The sequence below is a fragment of the Rousettus aegyptiacus genome, unplaced genomic scaffold, assembly GCF_014176215.1.
Source record: "Rousettus aegyptiacus isolate mRouAeg1 unplaced genomic scaffold, mRouAeg1.p scaffold_m13_p_10, whole genome shotgun sequence".
NCBI lineage: Eukaryota > Metazoa > Chordata > Mammalia > Chiroptera > Pteropodidae > Rousettus > Rousettus aegyptiacus.
Genome location: NW_023416285.1, coordinates 22,872,539 through 22,879,949, shown reverse-complemented (window position 1 = coordinate 22,879,949; position 7,411 = coordinate 22,872,539). Strand labels below are relative to the sequence as shown.

Genomic DNA, 7,411 nt, shown 5'->3' with positions numbered 1-7,411 from the left:
AAAACAGAATACTAGATATAGAGAACAAATTGGTGATTACTGGATAGGAGGGTATTTGGAAGTCTGGGTGAAAAGTTGAAGGGATTAAGAAGTACAAATTGATGGTTACAAAATGTCACAGAGATGTGAAGTAAAGCATCGGAAATATAGTTAATATTGTAATAACCATGTATAGTATAAGGAGGGTATTAGACTAATTTGGGGGATCACTTTGTAAATTATAAAAATGTTTAAACATTAGGTGCTATACCTGAAATGAATATAAATTAATATTGAATGTCAACACTAATAGAAAAATAAAAATAAAAAATAAAGTAATTATTGATTTAAAAAAAAAAAAGAAAGAAAGAAAATCTTAGAAGTGTTCCACTGAGCCTTGAAGGAAGAATTTAACTGGATTTTTCAATGTGTGATGATGAAGAATAGGCCATTCCAAAAGAGAAAAAAGACAAGACTACCACGCCTGTTCTGAGACTTGAGTCTCAGTTTTATTGAACCACAAGTTTTATGGAAAATGACAGTGAGATATAAACATTAAGATTATATTGTCAACAGTCTTGAAAATCAGCCTATGGAGTTAGAACTTAGGGATATGACTTTCTTAAATGATAAGAAAGTCATCATTTAAACGTCTATGAGGCATAACATTAGAAAATTGAAAGTATGAAATATATGATAAAAATATATGAAAGCTGTTTTTCTGTAATGGGAGGTGCGAACAGAAATGAATTTTCCTGTTTTCTCTTTAGTGATTTCACTTCCTGTATTAAACTTCAAGATTTCATAACCAAGTTTCAGTTGTTCCGTACTACTCTTCTTTAGTTTGCTAGGGCCGATGAGACCAAGCACTGTGACCTAAGTGTACAAAACATCAGAAGTTTACTATCTCACTGTTCCGAAGGCTCAAAGTCCAATGCCAAGGTGTTGGTGAGGGAAAACCAGTCCTCCACCTCTTTTCCTTGGCTTATGGAAACTCTTAGAAATTCTCTTAGCATATTTTCTATTGCTTCAATTTCTTTGTGGCAGGGAGGGGCACTATCATATTTAAGCTCTAAGAAGAACTTAGGCCCATCTTCCCTCTATGCTTGTTTGTGTCCAAATTTCTTTTATTTATAAGGAGACCAATCATCAGATTCGATCCCATCCTAATGACCTCATTTTCACTAATAACAATAACCCTTCTTCCAAATAAGGTCGCATTCTGAGGGACTGAGGTTTAGGACTCAAATAAATGAATTTTGCAAGATATAGTTCAATTCATTACATCTTGCAAATCTAAAAAAAACCAATATTTAAAGGGAAACATGAAGTCAATTAAAGTTTATCTAACAAACCTAAAGATTTTGAGAAGTTAGATTGATCCTATATATAAATACCTGATCTCATAAGTAATTTTAAGGAGGCTACTTCAAAATTCTATTGGTGGAGTTTCCTACCAAAGAGTTCCAAGTTGGGAGATGAAATATTCAGGTCAAAGTATGAACACATATATAGTAATGAAGTTAAGATAAGATTTCACAAGTAAAATTAAAGGAAATATTGCAGAATAGGTAAATATGCAAGCTCTGATTCAGAATGTCTGGGTTTCAATTCTAACTCCATCACTTAATTATGAATGTCCTTGGACAATTTACTTAAACTTTCTAAGCCTAAGTTTCACTGTTTGTAAAATGTACCTTTAGAGTAGCTAGCCTTGGCCTTTAGATTTCTAACTATGATTTAAAGGCTGGTCATAGTATGTTTCCCCAAACTGGATAAAGGAAACTCATAATATACCAAAACCTCTCTCCAAAATTCGTTTAACCTTTAACTCCTCTCAGATCCTCTGACACATTTTATTGGGTAGAGGTCAGCAATTAGTTGTAAAACCAATTATGTAGTCTCACGCCTCATTCAGGGACTTTAGTTAAATTTAGAGTAAAGCGGTTTCATTTTTATCAGCCTGTTATACTAACGACATTACTGTTGAATGGGCATTTTATATACAGTGATAATAGGAGAGCAAAGTAACTCGGTGATATATATATCAAGAGCTTTAAAATAATCATATTCTTTGACTTGGTAATTCTACTTCTGGAAATCTATCCTAAGGAAATAAGTTGAAATCTGGACAAATGTTTATTCACAATTATGTTGATTCCAGGGTTGTTAACAGTGAAAAATTTGAAACACTCCAAATTTCCCATAATAAAGGAATTTGTTCATTTAATGACATGTTTTAGAACAATTAAAAATAATGTATAGGGTCAAGATGGTAAGCTTGTGTATGTTATTTTTATACAATCTAAAAAGATAATATGTAGGACATCTTTAATTAACATAAGAAAATGTTTATATCGTAATATAAATGAAAAACATAATTTACAAAATTGTATGTACAGGACAGTTTCAATGTGTTAAAAATTTACAGAGAAAAAGTTTAGATGAAAATATACAAAAAGTATTATCACTGCTTGCCTGTGCTTGGTGTTTGCTTTTGCTATTATGCTTTTCTGTACTTGAAAGACTTACAACCAACCAACAAAGAAAATGGGGTTTAGGGGGTCAAATGGGCCTCAGTCAGAGCTGGAAGTACTAGAGAATAAAGGTGATAAAGTTGGGTTCTTCACACTAGCATTCAGAAATTAGACCCTGGCTCAGTTTCTCTAAAGCTCCTCACCCTTGGATGAATTCCTTAACCTCTTCCAGCCTCCCTTTTCTAATCCATACGATGAGCACACTCGTGGTACTTCTCTTGTGTGGTTGTTATAAGTCAGGGGTATCGTCAATGGAAAGCCAGGTCTGGCTAGTCTTTCTGGGGGTGGCAGAGCACAGTGGGTAGGGGGACAGCCCAGAGACAGACTCCCCATTCTGAACGCTGCCTCTTCCACCTCCTTCTAGTGACGAGAAGTGGATGTGTTAATTCCTCTCTGCATTTTGCACCTTGGATGCAAAATGAGAATATACCTGTCTCACTGTTGTTAGAAGAATTAAATGAGTTAATACATGTAATGTGCTTAGAACAGTGCCTGGCGCAAAACGAAAGCTCCAAAATATTAGCTATGATGTGATGATGAGGTCACTATTATTTTGCCCCCAAATATGGAACTGGAGCTGAGCTACTTATTATGTTTAGTCTAGATTGTCCTGGGCTAAGATTAAATAAAATCAGAAAAGACACAAAACTTGACAACAGAAAAATTGGAAGCAGCCGTGTGTTAAAACAAACAAGCAAAGGAACAAACATTTGCCAAAATGGCAAATGGGGAAATAATAAATTGGAAAGTAAACTGGTAACAAATATCACATATAAAATTCTTTTTTTTTTTTAATGTAAAGAACTAATAAACTAAAATAGAAAAGCGCTAAGATCCCAACTGATATATCAACAATGAGAACGGATAACTCGAAACGAGATCCAATTAGAAAGCACACATGAAAAACTTCAACCTCAATAATGTAACCCGAGTCTCTCAAAATTTTCTAGTTTGGGGTTACTATTTTCTTTTATTTTCAAGTAAAACTATTTGAATCCCCATCTCACATGGTTGTGGGAATGCAGTCCCTTTTGAGGATTTCAGAGGCATGCTGAATTTTCTGGCTACCTCCTGTGCTCTCTCTAGACTGTTCTTCCCATGCCTCCCCAACACTTTGGACAAGTTCATCACTGTCTTCCTTGTCTGTTCCAGAGCTCTCTTATGGTATTCACCCTCATACCGGCACACAGTCACTTCTCGAATTCCACAAGTTAACACCCACACAAGAGGACGATACATAATAAAAATTCATTGTTAAAGTTAATCAACAAGGATCCAGGCACCATGCCTTTGAGAGTCAGGGGACAGCAGTGCCACATGGTGAGGATGCAGTCCTGGTCAGGCTTACAAGGATATTTACCTCTCTTCCAAGATAATTTGAAGATATGGGTGCTTCTTAGAACTTAAATATGATAGCCCTCCCCCCAAAGAAATTGAAGCAGTGAAAGATATGCTAAGAGAATTTCTAAGAAATTAGAACAAAAATATTAATTGCCAATGCAAAACAAAAAATAAGAAAAAGTAGCCAAAATCTGGAAAATCCACATCCATCTAGAAGGTTTTCCAGAAAGAGAAAATGGAAGGAAAGATATTAATAAAGAAATGAAACAAAGAAATTCCACTAAGGAGATCAATTTCTTAACTGCCCAGGAAAATGAATGCTACGAGGCACCTTCTCTTGAAATTTTAGAATACCAAGAACAACAATTCTAAAAGCTTACGGAGAGAAATAATTACTTTTTTTAAAAGATGTAAATGACACCAGGTGCAGTGGTGTGCTAGTAAATGTTTAACAACAGATTCTAAAAACAAACAAACAAACAAAAACACTCGAATGACAAATAATTAACATTTCTTTATTACTTTCATAGGTCTAGAAAATTAATAAAACAATAAAGTCCTGAAATACAGTGTTTGTCATTTCATGGTATAAATACTCCCACTATGTTCAATTTCAAAGTACCAATGTGACATCATTAAAGGCGGAGTTGGAAGAAGATGCACCAGTAAATATCATCAGATTCTGCCATAAAGATACAATAGTCCTCAATAACCTTAAGAGCATAATGATAGTAAATACATATGAATGTGTGATCTCGGAAGCTAAGGAGGGTCGGGCCTGGTTAGTGCTTGGAAGGAAGACCATCTTGGAATACCAGGTGCTGTAGGCTTTAAACAATAAATAAATAAAATAATAATAATAGTAAATTCACTGCAAAATAAGAAGTGATGAGTTTTGAGTACCTATTACTTTTTAAATATAGTTTATTTAATTGCAAATATATAAAATTTTTAACAATGGTTGTTTTAAACAACTGGCTCACAAAATTCTTGAAAATTAAAAAAATAGGCTCTCATGAGCTGCTATAAGCTGGCAGATCTCCGAATATATGTTGGAAGGCATCTTAGTAAGCACGATTCATTGTGTAATTTTTTTCATATTCAGTCTAAACAATAGCATGCGGTTTGGAGGCAAACAAGAAAAGCCAGGGAGATTCCTCATGCTAATGTATCTTATAGGATAGAGTTTCTCTACAACTCAGTCTAAGATAAACACTAAATAGGAATAACTGGCACCGGATGAAAAATTCAGGCTTTCCCCCTCCCTTCTCTGCTCAGTTCCCTTTCCCATTCCCCTGTTTAACCTATGCATTTTATTTTCTCCCTTCTTTGTGTCTCCATTGCTTTCCTGATCCTTATTTTCTGTCCTAATTCTCTTTCCCTATTCTTCCCCTATGTTTTTTTGCTTTCTCTTTTTGATCTATCCTTTCTGCTTTTCAAAACCTTTTATTTTCTCTCTTCTTTAATCTTTCTTTAGTATTTGCCGATCTTCCCTCTTCTTTCCCCCATACCTCCTCTAATATACGTATTTTTTTTTCTTTCTTATCTCTAAAGCCTTTGAGATAATTTCTGAGGACACAGATCCTGATAGATGTCTCTATAAGTAGATCATTCACACGGTTAACAGGGTCAGTTGAGAAAAGGAGTAGGAGCTGGAATCAGGTGAGATGAAGAAATGAGAAATATCAATATTGGCCTCACTGAGTAAGATTTTATGGGTGAACTAGAGTTCCAGTTTGTTGGCTAATTGTAGGTTGGTCATTTATTAAGTCTGTAACCCTATTTGTCCAATATGGTAGCCACTAGTAAATGTGGTACTTGAAATGTGACAAGTCTTACTGAAATGTGCTGTTAAGTGTATAAATGTACATGATTTTTAAGACATTGTATGAAAGAAGAATATATCTTAATAGTTTTTTATAGTGGATACATGTAAATATTTTTATACAGTGATTAAATAAAGTGTAATATTAAATTAATTTTACCTGTTTCTTTTTGTATTTTTAAATATGGTTACTAGATCATTTAAATTATATGTGTGGCTTGGATTATTTCAATATTGGACAGTGCTTCTCTAGTTCTTGATAATGAAATATTTATCAGATCTCAGAAAAGTCTTTCCATAGGGTCCCACTACATACTTAGGACCATTTATTTGTTCAAGCTAAAAAAATCTTGCCCTTCTTATACTCATCAAGTATAGTAAAATGAATGATAAACTATTCGAATTATTTTTTATCATGTGAAAAATTTGTTACCTTTTATTGATTTTTTGGAAATATGATTCAGGAAAAATAACCTGCATCACTATTTTCTCTTACCGATATTTATACTTAAACAAGAGGAGCTTTACTCAATTAACACATATGTCACACTAGACTGTGAGGTAGCCTGCAACAGCTTTAGGAGAAATCAGCCCAGTCTCTTCCACCCAGTGAGCAACCTTGAGTCATGTGCCTTTCCTATCTGCCTGGATTAGAGACCTGGGCCCTATCAAAGGCAAAATGTAAAGTAGACCAGGAGACTATTGGGTAGTCCATGGGTCCTGCGACCAATATAGATGCTCCATTTTGGATGGTGATACAAAGATTCAATCAGATTTCTTACCTTGGGGAAATATGCTCAGGATGAGCCTCTGCCCTGCTCATAGCATAACAGTGAAAAAAAGCTATAGGAAGAAATAAAAGGCAGAAATAAAGAGACGCTGAGAGTCAAAAGAGAAGCAAATCCAGAAAGAGGAAGAGTCAGAGAGAAGCTGAGTCATAACTAGAATACAAAGTAGACTTTTCTTATGTTGGAGGGTACACCAGATGGCCTGACCACCAAGGCCACCATGGTAGCTATTGGTCTAGGCTACCATTTTTTCAGGGCTCTCTGTGGACTGGCAATATGAGGCTATGCTTCATTACTTTCTGTAGTCTCTTTAAAATAAACCTCCATTCTACTGGGTATTTACTCCCAAACACTTGAAAACCCATATCCGAAAAGATATTTGCACACCGATGTTCATAGAAGTATTATTCACAGTGGCCAGGACATGGAAGCAACAGAAGTGTCCTTCGATAGATGATTGGATAAAGAAGCTTTGAGATACACACACACACACACAAACACAAACACACACACACACACATGCACGCACACACGCACACACACATATATACACACACATATATATATATACATACACACATATATATACACACACATAATGGAATATTATTCAGCCATAAGAAAAGATAAAATACTGCCATTTGCAACAACATGGATGGACCTTGAAATAATCATACTAAGTGAAATAAGCTAGACAGAAAAGATCGAAAATCATATGATATCACTTATACGTGGGATATAAATCTAAAAGCGACAAATGAACAGGACAAATAAACAGAGGCTCATGGACATGGACAATGGACTAGTGGTTACCAGGAGGATAGGGAGGGGGTAAGGGGAAAAATAAAATGTTAAAAATATATAAAAGTATAAGCTTGAAAAAATAAATAAATAAATAAATAAATAAAATAAGCCTTTCTCCACTTGAAGTAACCCAAGGC

At 34.7% G+C, this 7,411-nt stretch overlaps 1 protein-coding gene across 2 annotated transcripts in view; it reads left to right on the top strand.

The window, feature by feature from the left end:
* The window catches only part of TLR10 (toll like receptor 10), a 30,249-nt gene that overhangs the window by 7,780 nt on the left and 15,058 nt on the right, over nt 1-7,411 (top strand). The window lies entirely within an intron of this gene.